This window comes from Phyllobates terribilis, unplaced genomic scaffold (genome assembly GCF_046119375.1).
Source record: "Phyllobates terribilis strain yellow unplaced genomic scaffold, ASM4611937v1 Scaffold_4__5_contigs__length_816908805, whole genome shotgun sequence".
NCBI classification, from domain to species: domain Eukaryota; kingdom Metazoa; phylum Chordata; class Amphibia; order Anura; family Dendrobatidae; genus Phyllobates; species Phyllobates terribilis.
In genome coordinates this window covers 633,889,233-633,916,022 of record NW_027362764.1, presented here as the reverse complement: position 1 = coordinate 633,916,022, position 26,790 = coordinate 633,889,233, and positions in this window count along the sequence as shown.

Below are 26,790 nucleotides of genomic sequence, written 5' to 3'. Positions count from 1 at the left end.
TTTTTGGAATGTGGAAGAAAACAATGAACATTTAACTTTTTTTAACAAAAATGTTACTTTAGACCCAATTTTTTTATTTTCACAAGGGTAACAGGAAAAAATGGAATATATAATTTGTAGTGCAATTTCTCCGGAGCGTGCTGATACCTCATATGTGAGGGAAAACCACAGTTTGGGCGCCCTGCAGGGTTCGGAAGGGAAGGAGCGCCATTTGACTTTTTGAATGTAAAATTTGCTTGAATAATTAGCGGACGGTATGTTGCATTTGGGGAGCCCCTGATGTGCCTAAACAGTGGAAACCCCCCACAAGTGACACCATTTTGGAAACTAGACCCCTTAGGGAACTTATCTAGATGTGTGGTGAGAACCTTGAACCCCAAGGTGGTTCACAGAAGTTTATAATATTGAGCCGTAAAAATAAAATTTTCACATTTTTCCCACAAAAACGTTTTTTATCCCTTAATTTTGCATTATCATAAGGGTAATAGGATAAATTGCACCATGAAATTTGTTGAGTAATTTCTCCTGAACACGCTGATACCCCATATGTGGAGGCAAACCACTGTTTGGGAGCACGGCAGGGTTTGAAAGGGAAGGAGCGCCATTTGACTTTTTGAATGTAAAATTTGTTTGAATAATTAGCGGACGCCATGTCGCATTTGGTTGAGCCCCTAATGTGCCTAAACAGTGGAAACCCCCCACAAGTGCCACTATTTTGGATACTAAACCCCTTAGGGAACTTACCTAGATGTGTGGTAAGCACCTTGCACCCCCAGGTGCTTCAGAGAAGTTTATAATATTGAGCCGTAAAAATAAAATTTTCACATTTTTCCCGCAAAAAATGTTTTTCATTCCCTAATTTTGCATTATCATAAGGATAACAGGAGAAATTGCACCATGAAATTTGTTTTGCAATTTCTCCTGAGTACGCCGATACCCCATATGTGAGGGAAAACCACTGCTTTGGTGTACGGCAGGGTTCGGAAGAGAAAGGAGCGCTATGTTGGCTGGGATAGGTTGCAGACACCATGTCACATTTGAAGAGTCGCTGACATGTCGAAACAGCAGAAACCCCCACAAGTGACCCCATTTTTTAACTACACCTCTCAAGGAATTCATCTAGGGAAGTAGTGAGTATTTTTTAATTTTTAAATTTATACCATTGGGCAGTGAAAAAAACATAATTATATTTTTACCACAAAAAAATGTTTTACCCTCAGATTTTACATTTTCACACAGGGCAATGGGTAAAAATGGTGCCGAAATGTGTCACACAATTTCTTCTAAAAGTGGCAATACCCCATATGTGGCTGTATCATACCGCTTAGCCACATGGCGAGATCTGGGAGGGATGGAGCGCTATTTGACAATTGGAGAACAAATTATTGTAGAATAGGCAATTGGATTTGGGAGCACAAAATTTTCTGAATTTCTTTTGGGGGGCAAGGGCCATTTCGCTTCCAGTAACTTGGAATATTTTTAACAGATGACGGACCTGAGTGGGGACTAGCTTTTTTTGAGGACTGAGTTGAAGCTTTTATTGGGAACATTTTACGTAACATTTATCCGGCGCTCGAGGCTGAGCACTTACATCGGGGTTTCCATCTAAATTTCCAAGTGATGTAATTCAGATGAAACCCCTGCGGGATCCATTCACTGTATTGAGACAGCAGAGTTACTCTGGACTCCGTCTGGTCTCTGTTTAGCGGTGTCCTTTTTTTCAGAAGTGCACAAAACTGTGGCCAACTGCACTTTTATGCACGCCTACAAAAACTGACACTGTGGGATCACAGGCCAGATGGCATCCACAGTGGCCTATATCTGCCTCATTACAGGGAATCTTCCGTCATGGGTTCCGTCTGAATCACGTATTTCAGAGACTAACACGGAAACTCTGGTGTAAGTGCTCAACGCAGAGCGCAGGATAAATGTGAGCAGAGCCTTACTGCGATCTTTGGGAGACATAATAAAAAATCAGTAGCAGGTGAAAAATTGGTTTTATTTATTTTTTATGCCGTTCCTCATGCGGTATAAGTGATGAGATTACTTTATTCTTCGGGTCGGTGCGATTACAGAGATACCATATTTATATCGGGTTTTTATGATTGACAGCTGTCACACACTAAGAGACGCTTTTTTTACAAAATCTAGTTTTTGCATCGCCATATTTTGAGAGCTATAATTTTTCCATATTTCGGCCGACAGAGTCATGTGACAGCTTGTTTTTTGCGGGACGAGTTGACATTTTTATTGGTACCATTTTTAGGTACGTGACATTTTTTGATCACTTTCTATTCTGTTTTTTGGGAGGTAAAATTAACAAAAACCAACAATTTAGGAATTGTTTTTGACGTTTTTTTTTTTATGCCATTCTGCTTGTGGTAAAAGTGATAAAGCAGCATTATTCTTTGGGTCAGTACGTTTACAGCGATACTACGCTTACTGTATATTTTTTTTATGTTTTGGCGCTTTTACACAATAAAACAATTTTATAGAAAAAATATTTTTTTGCATCGCTTTATTCTGAGCGCTATAACTTTTTAATTTTTCAGCTGATGGAGCTGTATGGCGGCTTTTTTTTGCGGAACAAGATGACATTTTCAGCGGTACCATTTTTATTTCCATTTTGCTTTTTGATCGCATTTTTTTCCACTTTTTGCTTGGCGATATGATGAAAAAGCATAGTTTTTTGCTCCGTTTTTTATTTATTTTTATTACGGTGTGCACAGAAGGAGTTAATTAGTGTGACAGTTTTATAGATCGGGTTGTTTCAACGCGGTGATACCAAATATGTGTACTTTTTTTGTTTTTGCATAAATATACGGATTTATTGGTTTAATATTTTATTTATTTATTTATTTTTATTTATTTTGAGATTTTTTTTAACACTTGGAAAACATTTTTTTTACTTTTTTTTTTACATTTTTACTGGGACATTAATTTTTATTTTTCTAATCACTGATGTCATGCAATGTAATAGACATGTATTACATTGCATGACATCTTTGCTGACTGTTTCACAGTCAGTGTCTCCTGCCAAGCTTCAGCTGCAGGCTGAGCCTAGCAGGACACCATATATGGCAGATCTGGAGGCTGTCAAGTGACCTCCAGCTGCCATAACAACGGCAGGTCCTGGAAGATATCAGGGGGCCGTCGGAGAGGTAAGTTGACGACCCCCTCTCCTCTCACTATCTTCTATATGTCGCGATCACTATAGATCGCAGCATATAGAAGATAGCAAAGGGTTAACATCATTGTGACCTGATCCAATCAGGTCCTGATGATGTCCCCTGTTAGAGCTATCGCTCAGCACCAGAACCGCAGCGCTTGCAGGACCCTGGGGGTCCTGAGTGCTGCGGGACCACCCACCGCTTTTAAACGTCGGCGCTGCACAGAGCCCAGGCAGTGCCGACGTTTATGTACAGTGGGCGGTCCTGAACCGGTTAAACAGATTTATTGGTGTCTGACCAGTCAGGGAGACACTATTACAGTTTTTTTTTACGGCAAAAAATGCCAAAAACAGGATAATACAGAGATTTGACCCGTGGAACTGCAAAACCACAGTTCTATATTTCTGACCTACACCAGACTCTTTTAAACAGATATATTGATGTCTGACCAGTCAGGGAGACACTATTAAAGTTTTTTTTTTACGACAAAAAATGCCAAAAACAGGATAATACAGAGATTTGATCCATGGAACTGCAAAACCACAGTTCTATATTTCTGACCTACACCAGACTCGTTTAAACAGATATATTGGTGTATGACCAGTCAGGGAGACACTATTACAGTTTTTTTTTTAGGGCAAAAAATGCCAAAAACAGGATAATACAGAGATTTGACCCATGGAACTGCAAAATCACAGTGCTATATTTCTGACCTACACCAGACTCTTTTAAACAGATATATTGGTGTCTGACCAGTCAGGGAGACACTATTACAGTTTTTTTTTACGGCAAAAAATGGAAAAAACAGGATAATACAGAGATTTGACCCATGGAACTGCAAAACCACAGTTCTATTTTTCTGGCCTACACCAGACTGTTTTAAACAGATATACTGGTGTCTGACCAGTCAGGGAGACACTATTACAGTTTTTTTTACAGCAAAAAATGCCAAAAGCAGGATAATACAGAGATTTGACCCGTGGAACTGCAAAACCACAGTTATAGTTATGTGGCGTACACCAGAATCTTTTAAACAGATATATTGGTGTCTGACCAGTCAAGGAAACACTATTATAGTTTTTTTTTACGGCAAAAAATGCCAAAAGCAGGATAATACAGAGATTTGACCCGTGGAACTGCAAAACCACAGTTCTATTTTTCTGGCCTACACCAGACTCTTTTAAACAGATATATTGGTGTCTGAACAGTCGCAGACGCACTCAATTATTTTTTTTTGGGGGGGGGGAAACCAAAAGACGCGTATTTGTTCAGTCTGACTGAGGGGAAAAAAAAAGACAGGATTTAGATGAAAAAAATTTTTTTCCTGGCCCCTGAGACTGGGGTGATAAGTCTAGCAATTTAACCAACAGGAGCTCACAGGACTGTAATGCAGCGTTTTCTGATATAACCACTAAGTCTCCTATACAACCTGCCTGCCTGATATCTGGGATGGATATTAGTCCTGAGAAGGACTGTCTGTTTGATTTGGCAGGCTTCAGAGACCCTACACTACCAATTTCGCACTATATATCTCTCCTTAACTCAGCAGCGCCCACTCTACACTATCTGATCCTGAGCGACTGTGTCCAAGATGGCGGCGCCCGGTTTTAAATACTCGAGGTGACGCTGTGCGGCCAGCCAATCACTGTAATGCCCACAAACAACATGGCTGCGGCATTCCAGTGACTGGCTGGCAATCCCTGCATGTTCATTGGCTCTGTAAAGAGCGCCAAACGAGGAGGGCGGAGACCCGAGCTCCCGCCCGAGTAACCCGGAAATGCTCGGTGCTCGCTGAAGATCCCGAGTAGTGAGATGCTCGGGCGAGTAACAAGCAGTGTCGAGCTTGCTCGCTCAACACAAATAAAAAGACAATATCAATGCCCCTTGGAAGAGACGTGGAGGTCCCAGTGTAATAAAAAGATAATATCAATGCCCCTTGGAAGAGTGGTGGAGGTCGCAGTGGAATAAAAAGACAATATCAATGCCCCGCGGAAGAGTGCTGGAGGTCGCAGTGGAATAAAAAGACAATATCAATGCCCCTTGGAAGAGTGGTGGAGGTCACAGTGGAATAAAAAGACAATATCAATGCTCCTTGGAAGAGACGTGGAGGTCACAATAGCCTAACAAGATGGTTTTAATGCCCCTTGGAAAAGTGGTGCAAGTCGCAGTGGAATAAAAAGACAATATCAATGCCCCATGGAAGAGTGGTGGAGGTCACTGTGGAATAAAAAGACAATATCAGTGCCCCTTGGAAGAGACGTGGAGGTCACAATAGCTTAACAAGATGGTTTTAATGCCCTTTGGAAGGACATGGAGGTCACAGTAGCTTAACAAGACGGTTTTAATGCCCCTTGGAAGAGACGTGGAGGTCACAGTAGCTTAACCAGACTGTTTTAATGCCCTTTACAAGAGCCATGCAGTACAGCATATTAAAAGCATTATTTCCATTATTGGGGAGTGGGTCTCCCATAGTCTTTGCCTATGCCTGCAAAGCAAAAGCTGCCAAAAATTAGGACGGAGGAATTTGCAATGCTGGCATCACGGACCACAGTCACCCTTGTGGTATAGTGGTGGTGGAGGCTGACGATAAGGAGAAGAGCAAAAAACAGCCGAAATGAGGAAGCATTTACCAATGTGTGGGTGTGAAGCGGTGCATGGGAATACACCTCCCAAAACAACACAGTGGATTTGACTTTATGTTACTCTGCTGACATTTGGTGATGATGAGAAGTCTGGCCCAATCCAGCCCTTGTTCATTTTGATAAGGGTCAGCTTGTCAGCCCTGTCAGTTGACAGGCGAGTGCGGGAGGGCAGGCCAGGACCTCCAAGGCCTACAGACCGAGTTCATTCCAAGTGTCCAGCTTGGATACCCAATAATTAAAAGGCACAGAGGAATCACGGAGGACGCGGGTACGGTCGGCAAGGTACTCCCTCACCATCTTTTGAAACTTTCCACTCCTTGTGAGAGTACCCCGCGCCTCAGGGCCTGTAAGCTGGGCCGGTCTCAGAAAACTGTCCCAGAATGTTGACAGTGTTCCCCTGCCTCTGCTGGATTGTATTTACGTCTTTCTCGCCTGTAGGCCTTGGTTGGTCAACGAACTGTGACCTCTGCTGCTAGCGTGTTCAGATGGGAATTTTTTTAACCGTTCTGCAGCAAGGGCCTTCTGGTACTGCCCCATTTTTGTAGACCTTTCCACCTCAGGAATAAGAGAGTGAAAGTTCTCCTTGTAGCAGGGGTCTAAAAGTTTTCACCAACCAGTAATGACTGTCACCCAAAATTTTGACAACGCGACGGTGACGGTTAAGGCAGCGTAACATAAAGTCAGCCATGCGTGCTAGACTGGTAACGGGCAAGACTTCCGTGTCCTCACCAAGATGATGACTGACCATGCTCTCCTCCTCCTCCCCCCTGTCCTCAGGCCACCCACGCTGAACCGACGGTATGACAGTTGTACAGGTACTGCCATCTACAGCGCATGATACCAGCTCCTGTTCTTCCTCCTCCTCCTCCTCCTCTCCCTCATTGTCCCCCAATGCACATTAGGATGAGATGAGGCTGGGCTGTGTGTAATCGCTCGCTATGGCTTCTTGATCCATCTCATCATACTCTGGCTGCAATGCCTCCTCTTTAATTCTCTGCAGAGAGTGTTGCAAAAGACAGACAAGTGGGATGCTGACGCTAATTACGGTGTCATCGCCACTCACCATCTTGGTGGACTCCTCAAAGTTTGTCAGGATGGTACATATGTCAGACATCCAGGTCCACTCCTGATGTCTTATGTGTGGAGTCTGACCTGAATATCGACGGCCTTGTTGCAGCTGGTACTCCACAACTGCTCTCTTCTGCTCACAAATCTTTTGCAATATGTGGAGGGTAGAGTTCCAATGTGTGGGGACATCACACACCAGTCGGTGAGCCGGAAGCTGCAAACGCTGCTGCAATAAAGCAAGAGCGGCGGAAGCTGTAGCCGACTTGAGAAAATGAGCTGACAGGCGGCGTACTTTGACGAGCAGATCTGGCAACTCGGGGTACGATTGAAGAAACCGCTGATCCACGAGGTTAAGCACATGAGCCAGGCATGGTATGTGTGTGATCTCGCCTCACCTCAGAGCTGCCACCAGGTTACGGCCATTGTCACACACGATCATGCCTGGATGTAGGTTCAGCGGTCTCAGCCACAGATCTGCCTGCTCTTTCACAGCTGTCCACAACTCACAAGCAGTGTGAGGTTTATCACCTAAGCTTATGAGTTTCAGCACAGCCTGTTGCCGCTTGGCTGAGGCAGAACTGCAGTGATTCCAGCTTGTAACTGTTGTGGTGATATCTGAGATGGAGACTGAACATAAGGAGGAGGAGGAGGATGATGCGCAGGAGCTGTAAACTGTGGGGGCAACTCTGACTGACATAGGGCCCGCAATCCTCGGTGTGGGGAGGATGTGTTCCGTCCCAAGGTCTGACTGGGTCCTGGCTTCCACTATGTTTACCCAGTGTGCCATCAGGGAGATGTACCGTCCCTGGCCACAAGCACTTGTCCACGTGTCCGTTGTCAGGTGGACTCTCCCAGTAACTGCGTTGTTAAGGGCACGGCAGATGTTTTGGGACACGTGCTTGTGTAGTGCGGGAATGGCACACCGGACAAAATAGTGTTGGCTGGGTACCGAGTACCGAGGGACGGCCACCGACATAAGGTTGCGGAAGGATTCCGTCTCCACCAGCCTAAAAGGCAGAATTTCCAATGCAAGCAGTCGTGATATGTGCGAATTTAGGACTGTGGCCTGTGGGGAGTTGGCTGCGAATTTGCGCTTTCGTTCAAAGGTCTGGGATATGGACAATTGAACGCTGCGGTGGGACGTGGACGTTGATGCTGTTCTTGAGAAACTGCCATAACAAGTGAAGACTGAGAGGAGGGGGCATCTTTGCATGCAGTATGGACAGGGTATTGCCTTGCACACACAACAGGGGGTTCTCTTACAAAAAAAACCCCCAAAAAATGGATAATACAGAGATTTGAACCGTGGAACTGCAAAACCACAGTTATAATATCCTGGTGTATACCAGACTTGTTAAAATAGATATATTTGTGTCTGAACAGTCAGCGACACACTCAAACTGTTTTTTTTTATGGAAAAAAGGCAAGCAGGTTGATAAAACCCAGATTTGAACCGTGGAAGAGGAAAAACACAGTTCTAGTTTTCTGGCCTACACCAGACTCTTTTAAACAGATATACCGTATATTCCGGCGTATAAGACGACCTGGTGTATAAGACGACCCCCCTACTTTCCTGTTAAAATATAGAGTTTAGGATATATTCACCGTATAAGACTACCCCTTTTCCAACGCATACCAAACACCGGTAAAAATTAAAAAAAAACAGATTTGAATTTAACATGGTCCTTTTTTAATTTAAATTCTTATGACATGCAGGTATATAGCAGGAAAACTGTCACTCATAAACATATTAAAATAGGGGGGACCCCACGTCATTTTTTGGGGGGGTCCCCCATTCTAATAGCTAGTAAAGGCTAGGTATTCAGCTGCGGGCTGATATTAGTAGCCTGGGAAGCTCCGTGGGTATTACCCCCTTCCCAGACTTCAAACATCTGCCCCAGCCGTCTGCTTAACCTCCGCTAGAGACTATAATGATGGGGGATCCCACGCCAATTTTCTTTTTAAAAAATCCTTTATTTTAACACTAAATGACAATTGAGGGGTTAATAAAGATGCAGTCCCTAAATTATTATTAATTTTGTAATTAATTTTTCCCAAAAATGTTGACGTGGGCTTCGCCATATTTTTGTGTCCAGCCAGGTACAGCAGGCAGGAACGGGCTGCCCCCAACCACCAGCTGCCTATTTGTACCTGGCCGGACACAACAATATAGGGAAGCCCTTTTTTTCTTAATTATTTCATGAATTTCATGAAATAATTAAAAAAAAAGTACGTGGGGCTTCGCCCTATTTTTGTGTCCAGCCAGGTACAACTAGGCAGCTGGGGGCTGGAATCTGCAGCGCAGGGAGGCCCAAGCTTTCTGGGCCCCCCCCCGCTACAAATTGCAGTCCGCAGCCACCCCGGAAAATGGCGCGTTCATAGAAGCGCCATCTTCTGGCGCTGTACCCAACTCATCCAGGGCCCTGGTGCGGTGGCTCACTGGGTAATAAAGGGGTTAGGCCCAGCTTGGTATTATCAGCTGGCCCCAAGCCCAAAATTCATGGGGTCACGCCAGTATTAGACATGACCGCCATGAATTTCTAGTAAAGTATTTAAAAAAAACACAACACCCAGAATAAAGTCCTTTAATTGAAATAAAGACACAATTCTTTATTGTTCTAAATTAAACCATACTTACCATCACACCCATTCCAGCTGAAGCCAACGATCTCCTGCAATAAAAGAAAAATAATAAACCAACCTCATCCTTACCTTTCCATGGTTCCCACGACAGCTCCAGCTCTGCTACATCGAGATGACAGGCTGGACCGCAGCAGAACGCTGCCATCCAGTCTGTCATCCCGCAGACACTGAGAAGCGCAGGCATGCTTGTGCTCCTCACTGTCTCGCTGTGACGGCATCCAGATGAGCCGAGGTCATGTCCAATGAACTCGGCTCACCTCATGCACGTCACTGACAGCGTGGGAAAATTCTCACGCTGAAGCGCTGAGTGCAGGAGAATTCTCCCACGCTGTCAGTGACGTGCAGGAGGTGAGCTGAGTTCATTGGACATGAGCTCACCTTATGCACGTCACTGACAGCGTGGGAGAATTCTCCTGCACTCACCGCTTCAGCGTGAGAATTTTCCCACGCTGTCAGTGACGTGCATGAGGTGAGCCGAGTTCATTGGACATGAACTCGGCTCATCTGGATGTCGTCACAGAGAGACGCTGAGCAGCGCAAGCAAGCCTGCGCTTCTCAGTGTCTGCGGGATGAGAGGCTGGATGGCAGCGTTCTGCTGCGGTCCAGCCTGTCATCTCGATGTAGCAGAGCTGAAGCTGTCGTGGGAACCATGGAAAGGTAAGGATGAGGTTGCTTTATTATTTTTCTTTTATTGCAGGAGATCGTTGGCTTCAGCTGGAATGGGCGTGATGGTAAGTATGGTTTAATTTAGAACAATAAAGGATTGTGTCTTTATTTCAATTAAAGGACTTTATTCTGGGTGTTTGTGTTTTTTTTAACTTTGACTATGGGGTTAGTAATGGGGGTGTCTTATAGACGCCTCTCCATTACTAACCTGGGCTTGATGTCAGCTGGCATTATAAGCTGACATCAACCCCAACCCTATTACCCCCTGCCACCGCACCAGGGCAGCGTGGAAGAGCGAGGCTAAGTGCCAGAATTGGCGCATCCTATGAATGCGCCATTTCTGGGGCGGCTGACGGCTGGTGTTTCTAGCCTGGGAGGGGGCCAATATTCATGGCTCCCTTCCTGGGCTATTAATATCAGCCCCCAGCTGTCTGCCTAGCCTTTGCTAGCTATTAAATTAGGGGGGACCCCACGTCATTTTTTTTGGGGGGTCCCCCATTTTAATAGCTAGTAAAGGCTATGTATTCAGCTGGGGGCTGATATTAGTAGCCTGGGAAGCTCCGTGGGTATTACCCCCTTCCCAGGCTTCAAACATCTGCCCCAGCCGTCTGCTTAACCTCCGCTAGAGCCTAAAATTAAGGGGAACCCCACGCCAATTTTTTTAATAATAAATCCTTTATTTTAATACTAAATGACAAGTACAGTAACCAACACTATCACTGTACTTCATATATATGTGACTGACATGTTTCTATCTATCTAATCTATGTGTGATGCTCTATCTTTCTGTTCTAAATTGTCGGGTACCGCTGCTGAATTGCCGGCCGGCTTTTTTAAAGAGACAGTGCATGAAAACACTATTATTTTTTTAAATAAATCCTTTACACTAAATGACAAGTACAGTAAGCAACACTATCACTGTACTTCATATATATGTGACTGACATGTTTCTATCTATCTAATCTATGTGTGAAGCTCTATTCTTTCTGTTCTAAATTGTCGGGTACAGATGCTGAATTGCCGGCCGGCTTTTTTAAAGAGACGGTGCATGAAAACACTAATATTTTTTTTAATAAATCCTTTACACTAAATGACAAGTGCAGTAACCAACACTGTCACTATGCTTCTTATATGTGTGACTGACATGTTTCTATCTATCTAATCTATGTGTGATGCTCTATTCCTTCTTGTCTAAATTGTCGGGTACCGGTGTATGCCGCTGCTGAATTTGCCGGCCGGCTTTTTTAAAGAAAGTGTCTTCTGAGCAGTTTGTCAGCTTTTGGACACCTTTGCAGGTGTTTTCTATGTGTTTCTATGTGTTTTTGTTTGCCTGCCATTGGTTTTAACGGTGTTCGACGGTGTTCTAAGGTGTTCGACGAACAGTTCGACGAACAGTTCCTCGAACATCCCGGTGTTCGACGAACCGAACCGAACCCGAACACTACGGGGGTGGCTCAACACTACTCATAAGTGCATTTCATGTGGGACTGAAGGTTGTTTAGCCTTGTGTAACCTTGTGTCCCCCCCTTTTTTGACAACCAGCAAAGGTAAAGCAGACAGCATCAGACTAATATTATCAGGCTGGGACGGTCCATGTTCATACGGCCCTTTCGGGCCTTAGGCTATGTGCCCACGCTGCGGAAATGAAGCAGAAATTTTCTGCTTCATTTCTGCATGTCCTCTCCCGGATAAACGCATGCGGAATTGCCTTGCGTTTTTTATTGCACTGCCAAGGCAATTCCACTTGCGGAAACGCAAAATTAATGAACATGCTGCGGATTTTTCCCCGCAGCAAAAATGCTGCGGAAACATCCGCAGCATGGGCATTGAACTTGTGTAATCACATTGGGGACCATAGGGGGCGGATAACATAGCGTTTCACAAGCGTTTGCGCTGAGGAAATTCCGCAGCATATCCACTTGAAAAACGCTACGTGGGCACATACCCTAAGAATACCAGCCCACAGCTGCCCCAGAAGGGGTGCAATCTATTAGATGCGCCAATTCTGGTGCTTTGCTCGGCTCTTCCCGGTTAACCTGGTGAGGTGGCAATCGGGGTAATGGTAGTTGGGGTTGATGTCAGCTGTGATTTGTCAAAAATCACATCTTCCATCAAGCCCTGGGGTTAGTAATGGAGAAGTGTCTATCAATCATCTCCATTACTAACCCAATAATAAAAAATAAAAACACGCACAAAAAAATACTTTATTTGAAAAAACAGTCCCCGACACTTTCCCTGGTTCACCAATTTATATAAAAAAAATAAAATAAGAAAATGCCGTAGTCCAGGGAAATCCGCCATAGTCCACAAATAAATACCTGAAAAACATAGAAAGAGAGACATAAAGACAAGACATTGTCCCTCATTCTCCAATTTATTAGAAAACAGAAAGTTCCCATGCAGGACTCTGTCTTATGTCTTGACCCCTGACTGCGGATACAGCCCGGAGTGATACATGGCGCTGATCGGTACCACTATTCACTATACAAGGTGCAGTGTTCTTGGGCTTAGAAGAGCCAGGCGCCGGAGCTGTGCAGATCTGTGTACTGTCCTGAAAAACTCCGAATTCATAGGAAAAATCTCACACGTTCCTGAATGGTGTATATATCTTTACTAGGGTGGGTTCACACCATTTCAACGAGGTGTGTTTCTTGCCATATTTTTCCAAAAATTGCAGCAAAATAATGTACTATGATTGCAATGTGTGTACACGCTCTAACGCTCTCCTACAATTGGTTCTGTTATTTAGTGAGGAAGAGACCACCAAGATTGAAATAATCGAAATAGAAGACATAGAAGACGACATCAAACCGTAAGTAAAGAGATAATGAGACATAGACATATAATGGATTGTATACGATTGTATATGGGTAATTGTGACTGATAACTGACTGTTACAGCTGGGTACAGACTGAGGAGGGCTCAGGCTGAGGTTTACAGTAGATTTCACATAGCAGACATGGAGGCCTCCAGAAGGTTCCCGACTGTAATAATAACCGATCGGCACCCCAACAACACTACCCACCACACTACCCGACCTACTACAACAATAGTCAATATTAGATTTATTAACAGATTATTATTATATGTTACTGTATGTGTTACAAGGTGGAGGCTGGGGATGATATAAAACATGGCTGTACATATTGTAAGGGATCAGCTCTCAGGTAGACGCTGGTGCACACAGGGGTCCGATTCGTTGGTTCAAAACAAATGTGCGGTTTATTAAATGTCCATAAACCATCCAGCTTAACAAACAAAAACTGCCTCTTATGGGTACAAAAGGTAAAATAACACCAAAACGGGAAATAAATAGTCCAGCTCACACGAGCTTCACTCAGCCGCTAGCAGAGACTGAGCCACACAAAAAAGGTCTCTTCACCTTGCACTCACAATACTAATGATACAGCAGGATTTCTTTATATCTGCCATACCATGCGCAAGAGTGGGGATATCTGGACACCCATCTCTATGACTGCTTGTAAACCCGGCCTTGAACACACACTATTAACTCTCTCAGCACTATATGTGCTGGAGCCTGCCATTCCGTGCTTACATCACTGAGGCTACCAACCTCGATGATACATATGTCTCCTTGAGGACCTGTCCGACTGCCATCTTACAATATACATGGCTGTAGTTCTTCCTCTGTAACTAGGTTAATGAATGTCAGTTGTGGAGAAATTATATAATGGACATAAAGTCACAAAAGGAGCAATAAATGGAATATGGTCACAGAAATCCGTGACTCCTATGTACCCATTTGCCCCTTTAGTGCCCTTCTGGATGACCATTTCCAGTTTATTGCTCATATAGCACCCAAATGGCACAGAAGAATAAAGAAACATTAATTGGTAACTGGCCACTAAGGAGGCGATGATTTTTGTATCAGTTTGGCATTTATTGCCCCTTTAATTCTGCCTTTTATTTCTGTTCAGTGCCTGAATTCCCCCATGTAATCACCTGAAGCTCACGATGACTGACTTAGGCTTTGTACTTGTGCAGACCTCTTTGGCCAGAGAAGGAGAAGGCTCCTGTAGTGCTTTGTCTTACACTCTCACTCCTAGCGCCTGCAGCGTGATGTCATCATTGCACTAGGATGTGTCGCTAGTTACTACATCATATACACTGTTCTTAGGCTTAAAAGCGCCACCTGCTGGAGCTGTGCAGTACTGTGCACTACCCTGTAAAATTCTGAATTTGTCAGAAAAATCTTACACCTATTCATGAATCGTGTATTTATCCACACAAAGGTGGGTTCACACAATGTGATCACAGTGCATGTTTTTGTCAAGTATTTCCAAAACGCAGCAGTTTTCCTTTGGTTTTGGAAAAACACAACAAAAAATGCACCATTTTTGCATCGTATGAACCGACTGTAACTCTCCCTTTAAAAGAGTGATTACAAGAATGTTCATTTATGAGATTTATTTATTACTGCATGTAATCTATGCTATGTGTCCAGTAGTGAGGAAGAGGAGGGAGAATTTCTGCCACAATTAAAGTTATAAATATCAAGGTTGTGCCACAACTTTGTCCAAGCGCTTAATCTTGGCCCACTGTGTACTCGAGTGTCACATCTCTGGATACAAAATGGCGGCATATACTATACATAATGATAACTGATGCTGGCAGAGTCCAAAAATATAAGACCAGTGAGATCAGAAACCCTCCAGTCGTTTGTTCTCAAGTTTTCACTTGCGGATGTAAAGGTTCTAACATAGATAGAAGTAAAGTTCATGGAGTCCATTGTTGCTTATCTGCTTTTTATCTTCTGACGCTCTATAACTGCGCCTCTGATTGCTACTATGTCAGTCATTGCATTTATTTAGGAGACACACTATACAGAGGATATTTTCTGATATTTTCTAAGTATCTCTGTTTCTAATGAAAACTTTATTTTTATTATAGATATGACATAAAGACAGCGTGGGCCGACACAGAGCCAATCCCGTAAGTAATAAGAGCAATCATGGCGGAATTTACTCCATTGGAACCTTGGACTTGTGAACGATGACGTCATATTGTGACATTAGCGCAGGACATTACACGGGACAATATCACTGTATATATCCTCATAGACTGATCAGGATGATAATGTGAACTGTCTGGGTCTCAATTTGTTTGTTTGGATTTTTCAAGGCTCAAACGTAAATGGTGGAAACCAAAATGGCTTCAAAGAACGAGCAAGACCCACGTCAAAAACATGTAGGTATTTTAACCCTTCCCACAAATGGACGTGCCCTTATGTCCTAATTGCTGTCTTCTAGATGCAAAATTGTACACTGATGTGTCCTGGTAGTTACACAGGCAGAAGATCAGTCCCCTTACAAGTGCATGTGAATGTGATATTTATACAATGAGCTAATAATTAGCAATGGCACCTACCTATATCATGTGGTGAAGTATATAAAACAGGTCATACATTATGCTTATTGTCTGTGTCCCTATGGGACTAGGATTTGTTTTTGATTATTATTTTACATGGTATTTATTTATGATAATTTCTTCTATTTCTCCAGCATCAAAAGTGATAATAAAGAAAAAGTCAGCCGTCCACCAAAGTAAGGAAAAGCTTCCCCCATTGTTGTATGTGACATGTTGTTAGACTAAGGCTCATAATATCAGGGGTAGATATACTTTGTGTCTTCCCTTTATATCTTTGTACTATATTGTATATATTTTTTGGAAGAAGCCAATATATTTAAGTGTGTATCTATATGTCCCATAGTGAGAGAAAAGCATTTCCCTTTTCAGTTCCCATTTTCCAATCTCATTAACCTTCCCGTCCTTTTCTCTCCATTCTAAACACTAGGCTCCTAAGAGCATTTGTCTGCTGCTTCGGCAGCACAACAGCAGAATAAAAAAAACGTAAGTATAATTTTTTTTGTTGAAAGGTTTTAAGATTTACAAACTCTAATCAGTATCATCTTAAGTGTTGATTGATTATCATATAAACAGTCGGCTGGTGACAAATGAGTTTAATTCTTATGAAAAAACACAGTATTACACGCTGATGAGGGCGGGCGTGTGGGTGTATAGGAGGGGAGGTGACCGGTCCGTTCTTCAGGCGGCTTCCGTTAGTTTATATCTACAGTTAAGAAAAAGAATCCCCCCCAAAAATGGCCAAGAAGATGTCACGACAAGACACTTCAGGGAAAGCACTGCCGGTATTTTCCTGACGTGTCTTTTGCTTCAATGACTCAGCGGTCAGTCGGTGTCTGATAGACGTTGAGTGCACATACACTAAGTTTTAAGGGGACTGTCAGCTCGGAATGACTGTTCAAACCAAGCACAGGTGCATCATGATGGGACCGATCATTTATATACACCTTCCCACCTGCTTGGTTTCCATCTATCTCCTCCCTTCTCTGGCTCTATGAAGCTAGAGCTGTCAATCAAAGAATGGAGGGTGGAGATTGAGGGAAAACAAGTGACGCGCCCCTGGGCCTGTGTCGCGCTGCGTTGCGCACGCGGGAGCCTACCCGGAGCCGGATCAGTGGAGGGTCGTAGTCTCGTGGCGGTGACCCGGTCCGTGCCCAGGGAGTCAAACTAGACGGCAGTCTATTAGTAGTAAATAGTTGATGACTACGCCACCCGTTGAGTGCAGCCAGGAAGCTGCTGCTGCAGGGCAGACCGCTGAGGCCGGTGGTAGGATTGTGCAGCGTGATAGTATAACCCCCAACGGGAGGGGTATGGCCTCAGGGCAGCCGACGTGGATGATGGGGGTAGCAGGAACCACTCAGAGACGGTACGGTGTAGTTCAGGGTCTTTACTGGTAACAACGACAGACCCTCCCGGAGTACTCGCTAGCAAACGGGGCCTGGTCAGTCTTTGAGCAGATGGGATCTCCCCTGGCCAGGCGTAGTTGTAGGCCTCCCAAACTGACTGTACTCTTCTGGCTACCTTGCTAGAAGCTGATGTAAGTAGCCCACGTCCCTGAGTGTACCGTGTGGTGCTCACCCGTATGGCCGGTGACTCGGGGCCTTCTAATGGCTTCCGCTCCACGATGGCAGTGCTGGTCCCACGCGTGTGACCGTGCCTTCGGGCTTCTGGGCCAGAGGACCTGAAATCCCCTGCCTGACGGATTCTGCTGCTGGGTAGGAGTTAGTCCCCACAGCCTCGGACTCCGGGTCCGGTAAAGAATCTTCTTAGTCAGGGCGAGCGCTGCAGCTGCCAGCCCCTGACTCCTTGGAACTCTGCTGTTTCCTATGCTGCTTCTTGTCTCCACTCTCCTTGTCTGACTCACCCTGCCTCAGCCCCGGGTTTATACAGGGGAAGTTCTTCCCCTCCCAAGACTGGGCAGGAGGTGTGGCATGCACAGGATCCCTGACCAAAGGACCTCCCACCTGCTCTCAGACATAACATTACATTACTGTGGAAAACCAGACCCCTGGGGTGCCACATTCCCCCCTAGTGAAATTTAGTACTCCGGGACTAAACACATTTAGAAAAACATAACAAAGTATAACAATAACAACACAATAAGAAAAACACATAAGATGGTTGCGGCGTGTCCGCAACCGGGTGCAGTCTTTGAAGAAAAGCAAAGGTGTCCATTTCACCAACACAGGGAGACGTAACCAGGTAGGGGTCTGTCCTACCCCGAGTCCTTAACAGTCTCTAGTCCATCCTGGGTTACGCTCCAACTATATACAAGGATTCCCGGTAAATCCACCAAGGTTTCCTAAAAACAACTGGAAACACAAAATTATTCACAAGCAACAATACGCAGAAAAAAAAACATAAATAAAACAATTTATACACTTTAAATTCTCCAGCGTGCGGGTAACTGGCCTCTAGTGGCCCGAGTGGACCTACGGAGCTGACTGTCTGGCCCTGAACTACAGGGTGTAGGAGCTGTCAAGGGTAAACTGGGCAGCTGTCTACCGGCTCTTTGTCTCACTAGGGGTACGGCAGGCTCACTATAAGCAGAGGGTTGATTCTCCTGTTCTGCTTGTGTGGAGTCTTCTGCCTCCTGGACCGGCTGTTCTTCCAGCTCTACCCGTTGCTCCGTAGGTTCTTGGGATGATGGTTGGAGGAAGGTGAGTACGGGTACCACAACTGCACCATTGACTTGAGTCCAAGACTGAGGGAAGTCCCCGAGCACGGTACTAACCATATCTTCCCTTTCTTCCACGGGTCGATGGTCTTCTTGTTCCTCTTCAGGGCTCCTCAGTTGTTCGGGACACTTCTTCAGGTGGTCCCGGGATACAATGGCTGTGGTTTCCCCTCCGTCTTTACTGATGGTACAGACCTTCGGGTTCTCGTGGCTTGAGGGCAGTACGGTGTACGGGTCCTCCTCCCACTGGTCATCCAACTTGTGGAGCCGTCTTTTCCTCTTCAAGACCTGCTCTCCGGGTACCAGGGGAACAGCGGGAGCATACTGGTTGTAAGTCTTCTCTTGTCTTTCCCTAGCCTGACAGAGACTTCGCTCCACGCTCTCTTGTACTCTCCGGTACTGCTGCTGCCTCTCTGTGTCCCAGTCTGTTTCTGGTGAAGTGTCCTCAGGTGTCAGGACTCCCATTTCCAGGTCAACAGGTAACTTACCAGGTCTCGCCCTCATTAGGTAAGCCGGGGTACAGTTGGTGGAACCTACCGGGATGTGGTTGTATAGGTCCACCAGATCGGGCAACTTCTCAGGCCACAGACTGCGTTCTTCCAGGGGCAATGTTTTTAGCAGATCCATTACCACCTGGTTCATTTTTTCACAAAGTCCATTAGTTTGCGGATGGTAGGGTGTCGTCCTTATCTTCCGGCAGCCATACAGATTGCAGAATTCCTGGAAGACCTCCGCTTCAAAGGCAGGTCCCTGGTCCGTCAGCACTTGGTCCGGGTACCCGTGTGGACGGCAGAAGTGCTGCTGGAAGGCTCTAGCTGCTGTTTGAGCCGTTAAGTCCTTGACGGGGACGACAACCAAGAACCGGGGGTAATGATCCACGATGGTTAACGCGTAGACGTAGCCACTTCTGCTTGGGGTCAGTTTTACATGATCCAAGGCTACCAGTTCCAACGGTTGCCGGGTGACGATGGATTGCAGGGGAGTCTTCTGGCTGGCCCGGTCCTTCCTTCTCAGATTGCACGGGCCACAGTCTCTGCACCACTTCTCGATGGTTCCCCTCATGCCTACCCAGTGGAACCGCTCGCGCAGCAGGAACTCCAGCTTTTTCCACCCGAAGTGTCCAGCTCCGTCGTGGTATGCCTCCATCACCATGGCTGCGTCTCTTCGTGGCACCACTACTTGCCAGAGTAGTTCATGCGTCCGGGAGTTGACCATTCTGCGGCACAACTTCCCCTTGTAAAGGAATAGTCGACTCTTCTCCGCCCATAGTTGTTTGGCTTCCTCCGGAGCGTCTGGTTCAAGTCGAGCCTCCGGCCGAGTCAGCATCTCCTTCACCAGTCGGACGGCAGGGTCGCTGTCTTGCGTTTCCGCCCAGTTGTAGTGGGGTAAGGGGTTCAACGTAGCAGCCTGTTTACCCCTTACCCGGTGGGAATACTGGATAGTCCCATGACGGTGGAACGCAGGGAGTTCAACTTCTTCCAGTCCCTCCGGATCTTCTCCTTCGTCCGGCAGGTTGGGCATCCTGGACAGGGCATCCGCGTTAGTATTGGAGCGTCCTGCCCGGTATTTGATTGTGAACTTGTAGTTGGACAGACGGGCCATCCACCTCTGCTCCAGGGCACCGAGTCTTGCCGTGTCCAGGTGTATCAACGGGTTGTTATCCGTGTATACGGTGAACCGGGAAGAAGCGAGGTAATGCCTAAAGCGCTCGGTGACTGCCCATACCACGGCCAGGAACTCTAGCTTAAATGAGCTGTAATTCTCGGGGTTCCTTTCGGTGGGTCGCAGTTTTCGGCTGGCATAGGAGATCACTCGTTCTCTCCCCTGCTGAATCTGGGATAGTACGGCTCCTAGCCCGATGTTACTGGCGTCGGTGTAGAGGATGAAGGGCTGGCTATAGTCTGGGAACGCCAAGATTTCATCCCCCGTGAGGGCCATCTTCAGCTGGCGGAAGGACTCTTCTTCTGGCTCTTCCCATTTGAAGGGCGGCTTCTGGTTCTTGGCCTTCCGGGACTGGCCTATCAGGAGGTCCTGCATAGGCGCTGCCTTTTTGGTGAAACCGGGAATAAACCTTCGGTAGTAGCCTACCAACCCTAGGAACTGCCGCACTTCTTTTACGCTGGAGGGGCTTGGCCATCCCTTAATTGCGGTGATCTTATCGGGGTCGGGAGCCACTCCGTCAGCGCTCACCACGTGTCCCAGGTATTGCACCTTTGGTTTCAGGAGGTGACACTTGGAGGGTTTCACCTTTAGGCCGTAACTCGCCAGAGCTTCGAACACCTCCGCCAGGTGTTTCAGGTGGTCCTCATAAGTTTTGGAGTATACGATGACATCGTCCAGGTACAACAGGACCGTCTCGAAGTTTCTGTGGCCCAGACAGCACTCCATTAATCGTTGGAAGGTTCCTGGGGCGTTGCAGAGTCCGAACGGCATGCAGGTGAACTCGCTAAGTCCCATCGGGGTGGTGAATGCGGTCTTCTCCCGGTCCGCCTCTGCTACAGGAACCTGCCAGTACCTGCTAGTGAGATCCAAGGTAGAGAAGAAGTTAGCAGATCTTAAAGCAGCCAATGACTCCTCTATCCTTGGTAAGGGGTACGCATCCTTGTGTGTGATACGGTTGATTTTCCGGTAATCTACACACATCCTCATGGTGTTGTCTTTCTTTTTGACTAAAACTAGTGGGGCTGCCCAGGGGCTACAGCTATCCCGGATTACCCCAGCCTCCTTCATGTCTCTAAGCATCCCCTTGGCGTGTTGGTAATGTGCAGGGGGTACGGGTCGATACCTCTCTTTTATGGGAGGATGATCTCCCGTGGGGATGCGGTGTTCTACCCCCTTGACTCGCCCGAAGTCTAACGGGTGTTTACTCTCTCATACTCTTGAACCACCCGATAGACTCCTTGTTTCTGATGTGAGGGAGTGGAATCAGTACCCAAATGTAGTTGCTGACACCAGTCCTCCATGTCTTTCTTAGAGCCGTTACCTTCCTCCGGGTGAGATGGAGGCAAGGGTTCCACAGATTGTATAGAATTTTGATTAGTGGTATATAATTTGGCTAGCGTGGCATACCGGGGCAGGTACACTTCCCTCTCCCCGATATTTATTATGCGAATGGGCACCCTCCCATGGCGTACATTGACCACCCCCCGTGCTGTCAAAATGGTGGGCCTACTGTCTGAGTAAACTGGTTCTACCATTGCCTGGTAATCTCTTCCTCTCAGACCAATAGCTGCCCGGCACCAAATCATCATTTCACTTTTTGGGGGCATGGCAATAGGAAAAGGGTCACACATTCTTACGCTACCAATCTCACCGCCGGAGAGTTCCACTTGTTGCCGTTGCATCAGTGCCCGGATCTCTTTCTGGAGCACCCGCTGCTCGCCGGAGCTGGCGTTCTTGGCAACCTGCTGTAAAAGGAAAATCACCTCTGCAAGACAATTTTCAATTACGTTAGTTCCTAGAGTTATTTTTGGGTGACTCTCATGTTTATCAATATCTACAATGATCAGTCCCTGTGCGGCCAGTTCGACTCTACCGATTTTGAGGGCCACCTCCTTAAATCCGATCTGTGGCACGGGCTGGCCATTGCTGGCGATGATACTCAAGTCGTTGTCAGGGTAGTGGGTAATATCCGAGTCATTCCAGTACTGCTTGAAGAGCACGTACGGGATGGTGGTGACCTGTGACCCGGTATCCAGTAGGGCACTCATGGGAATGCCATCCAGTACCACAGGCAAGACTGGACGTCCTCCCACATATCTGTCGCGCCAGTTCGATGGGCCTGGTGATCTTTTTCCTGGGGGTTGGCCCTCTACCCCAGGTTGTGCCCGTTTAAAGAACAGTACCTTTCCATATGTCCGGGTTGATTGCAGCGGCGGCAGATGGGTCGTCCGTCCTCGCTGTATCGGTCACTGGGTCTTCCTCTGGCCGGTGGGGTCCTCCTTGGTCGACGCCACGGGATGTCCTCCGGTCCGGATGCCAGCTGGATCTTCCCTGGGGTGGAAACCTGTAAAGACTGCACAGTTCGGGTTAGCGCAGCAACGCTCTTAACTAGCTCTTGGACCTGATGGTGTAGGTCTGGAGCCGGGTCATTGTCCAAAGCCTGCGCATCAGCTCCCACAGGCCCTGCTGACAAGGGCGCCGCCTCCTGGTAGTAAGTGGTAGTGGGGCGTCTGTGGGTCACAACGCCACCTGGTGCCGGTTCTCGGAGCACCCGGATGGCTCTGTCCTTGAACTGTGCAAAGTCCAGATGGGGATCCTGTAAGGCCATTGCCCGCAACTGGGTTCGGTGGGCATTGCAATATAAACCCTCTATAAATTGTTCAGTCAACAGCCTGTCCTCGTTTCCCACCCCATCAGGGTCGGTCTGCTTTATGGCCCTCAGGGCCTCTTGTAGGTTTAGTGCATAGTCCCTTATACTCTCATGCGCTCGCTGCTTGCACCCGTAGAATCTAAGCTTAATCTCGGCTGAGGTGCGGGTATCAAAGGTGTCCTTCAGCCGGGTTAGTATCCCTGCGACAGTCTTCCTCCCAGGTGGCCAGGATTTTACTTCCCTTTTGGCTGCCCCTGTTAGTTGGGCCACCAGGATGCTCACTTTTTGCTCTTCTGTGAGGGGGTACACCTGGAAGAGGCTATCCAGCTTTTCTCTAAAGTCATGCAGGGTATGTGACTCCCCTGAATACTGGGGTAGCCAAGCTGCTCCCGGGATATAGGGCATGGTGAAGGGCATAACTGCAGCAGCGGTAGCGCTGGCGGGGGTTGGGGCAGTGAAGCTCTCCTCCGTATCCGACATCTTCCTCCCCCCTAGTGGACCGTGGCCTACCTTGCGATGATCCTCTTCCGTAGGCCGCGGCTCCGCAGTGGATCGTCAGGGTTGAGGACCTTCCGTCGCGCTCCTGTGACGTCGGCGTCTGCTGGGCTCCTTCCAGGACCTTACGCAACGTCCGGACGTGAGGCGGGGTTTCAGTTCTCGCGCGCTTTCAGAGTCCACGCCCCTCTTCTTCCCGCGCGGCGTCCCCAAGATGGCGTCCAACGGCGGGAAAACTCCACGGATGGCGGGAAGAAGGCCGAAGATGGCGCTGGATGGCGGGAAACTTCACCGATAGCGGGAAGAAGGTAGAAGATGGCGCCGGATGGCGGGAAACCTCCACGGATAGCGGGAATCTTCACCACTGGTAAGTTTGAACAGTTTTTGCTTTTCAGGCACGCAGTACCCGGTGGTTGCGGGCACGAAATCCTGCCGACTACGCCAAAGTTGACGCGCCCCTGGGCCTGTGTCGCGCTGCGTTGCGCACGCGGGAGCCTACCCGGAGCCGGATCAGTGGAGGGTCGTAGTCTCGTGGCGGTGGCCCGGTCCGTGCCCAGGGAGTCAAACTAGACGGCAGTCTATTAGTAGTAAATAGTTGATGACTACGCCACCCGTTGAGTGCAGCCAGGAAGCTGCTGCTGCAGGGCAGACCGCTGAGGCCGGTGGTAGGATTGTGCAGCGTGATAGTATAACCCCCAACGGGAGGGGTATGGCCTCAGGGCAGCCGACGTGGATGATGGGGGTAGCAGGAACCACTCAGAGACGGTACGGTGTAGTTCAGGGTCTTTACTGGTAACAACGACAGACCCTCCCGGAGTACTCGCTAGCAAACGGGGCCTGGTCAGTCTTTGAGCAGATGGGATCTCCCCTGGCCAGGCGTAGTTGTAGGCCTCCCAAACTGACTGTACTCTTCTGGCTACCTTGCTAGAAGCTGATGTAAGTAGCCCACGTCCCTGAGTGTACCGTGTGGTGCTCACCCGTATGGCCGGTGACTCGGGGCCTTCTAATGGCTTCCGCTCCACGATGGCAGTGCTGGTCCCACGCGTGTGACCGTGCCTTCGGGCTTCTGGGCCAGAGGACCTGAAATCCCCTGCCTGACGGATTCTGCTGCTGGGTAGGAGTTAGTCCCCACAGCCTCGGACTCCGGGTCCGGTAAAGAATCTTCTTAGTCAGGGCGAGCGCTGCAGCTGCCAGCCCCTGACTCCTTGGAACTCTGCTGTTTCCTATGCTGCTTCTTGTCTCCACTCTCCTTGTCTGACTCACCCTGCCTCAGCCCCGGGTTTATACAGGGGAAGTTCTTCCCCTCCCAAGACTGGGCAGGAGGTGTGGCATGCACAGGATCCCTGACCAAAGGACCTCCCACCTGCTCTCAGACATAACATTACATTACTGTGGAAAACCAGACCCCTGGGGTGCCACACAAGCAGGGGGGAAGGTGTATATAAATGATTGGCCCCGCCGTGAAGCTACGAGCGTCTGTGCTTGGTTTGATCAGTCATTCTTTGCTGGCATAGTCCCTTTAATAGAGTTTTTGACGCCCCCCTATTTCCTGTTTTCGAAGTGGAGTTTAGTGTAGATTTTTGGGAATAATTCAAGCCAAAATCCACATCAAACCTGGAAAAGTATAACACAGTTAAAGGATCCTCTGTTAGGCCTCATCCAAGTTTTACATATATGTTCTGTGTTTTTTTTTCTCATGTCCTCAAAAATGTCCGATTTGTGGACTAAATGGGTGAATGGGTCTTTCAAAAAAGAAAAACAAGAAATAACCATCATGCGGATCTCAGGGATTTTACTGATGCTTGGAAAACCTCTGTCAGTTATTTGTTTTCCCATGTGAGATAAACTGATGCCATACTGATCTTAAAAACGGACACATGAGCCAAAAAGTGAATATTTTTCCACAGATTTTGCAACAATTTTGCCACAAGTGTCTTCGCATTATATATTTCAAGCCTCAACCAAAAGTCATATAGGCTGGTAGTTGGCTATATCCATGTTACACGCTATAGCCACATGATGTCGTCCATCTGAAAATAAAATATCGATTGAAAAAATGTAGAGAATAAAATCCGATTGTTTGCAATAAAACTTGTACAATTGAAGCCTCTGATATGTCTGTCCCTCATGTTCATTTCTAATATGTTCCTGGGCCTGACTTATTTTAAAGCTGGGCTTTAGGTTCCTGTAACTCATCTATTAACCTTACTCTACAGGTTGTTCAGATGCTGAAGGTTGGAAAGGACAATGAAGTGTCCTATAACCTTTTAGCTACACACATTATTGCGGACGATGACGACAATCCGGAGGCTGGGGAGGCTCGAGAGGTCTTTGATATTCTTATTGTAAAAGTAGGTGATGTCGGCATTTGTTTCTAATGCTTTACGTCCCCTGATTTCACACTTAGAAATGTATATATACTTGCTTCCTATACGTTTTAATAGTTTTGTTTTGGACAGCTGAAGTGGGAGGGAGAATGTTCACCATATTTCCACCCCAGGGTGCGGTCCAGGAGGTAAATATGGAGCCTTTGTACTCATTCAATCTTCAGTGTGTCTGGAGAAGAGATCAAGAGATCTCCAGAGCTGTACTCATGTTAAAGAGAACTGAACCTTGTTGTTCTTCCCCTGAGCGGGCAGATCCCCACAGCCACACAGACTGTACTGTGTGCTATTTTGTTTTCCCCTTATGGGAGAATGAGCGTGCTCATTAAGCTAATTTTGGATGGGTTTATGCAGTACATTTTTAATAAACCAATTGAAAACTTAGAGGGAAAGTGTTGCTGTGACTACCTCTTTAAGCAGCCGAGTGAATCGATCTACCACAATATATATAACATATACTAATGGGAATATATACACGCCCGGATTCTGCCCGGGGGTGTGCATATCCCATGCTTGCCCGTCATTCTCGGAGCAGACAACAGCGAATCCTCACAGTACACAGTGCATGCGCTGGGAGGATTCACAAGTCTATATACATATATATATCTATATATAGATATACATGCATCTATATCTATAGATATATATATATATTCCCAATGGAGTAATTATTTTGGAACATCTTACCTTGAAACTCTGCATTGTGCTGTTCCTCTGTTACTTCTTCTGAATATTTATATATAAATTGACAAGTGGGTGGTACTAGTCTCCCTCTGTAAAAGGGACTGGTCCATGAATAAGGTGAAGTGAGCAATGCATTCACGCACTTTGCCAGAAGTATATGTTAAAGGGGTATTCCCATCACAAACGGTTAAAAATACAAGCAACCTTGTCATTTATGTATTAAAAATGTTCTCTTTTTGAAGAACATAAGGATTTTTCATTATATTGTGTACTGCTCATTGCCTAGGTAACTGGACACTGCTGCAACCTGTCAAGAAACACGGTTCTTACAAGCTCTTCTCAAGAGCACTTGAAAGCTTTGCTTTGAAACTGTCTGGATCTGACAAGACTGCACCCCTGCAGTCCACTGATACTTCAAAGGCAAAGCTGCCTCCTCTTGGAGAACAGACAGTTCATACCTGTGGTGAGAAGATGCCGCTGGTCCAAGCTGTGACAAGCAGGAGCACATCACCCCTGGCAAGCAGGAGGCAGAGAAGTGGTGCTCTTCTGCTTCAGGAGATGAGAACCTTTACCATGAGATGTAATTTGTGAGTAATTTTAGACATATAGATCTGCGTTATGATTTAAGATTGTCTATTACTCTCATCATTTTTGTTTTTCTTGT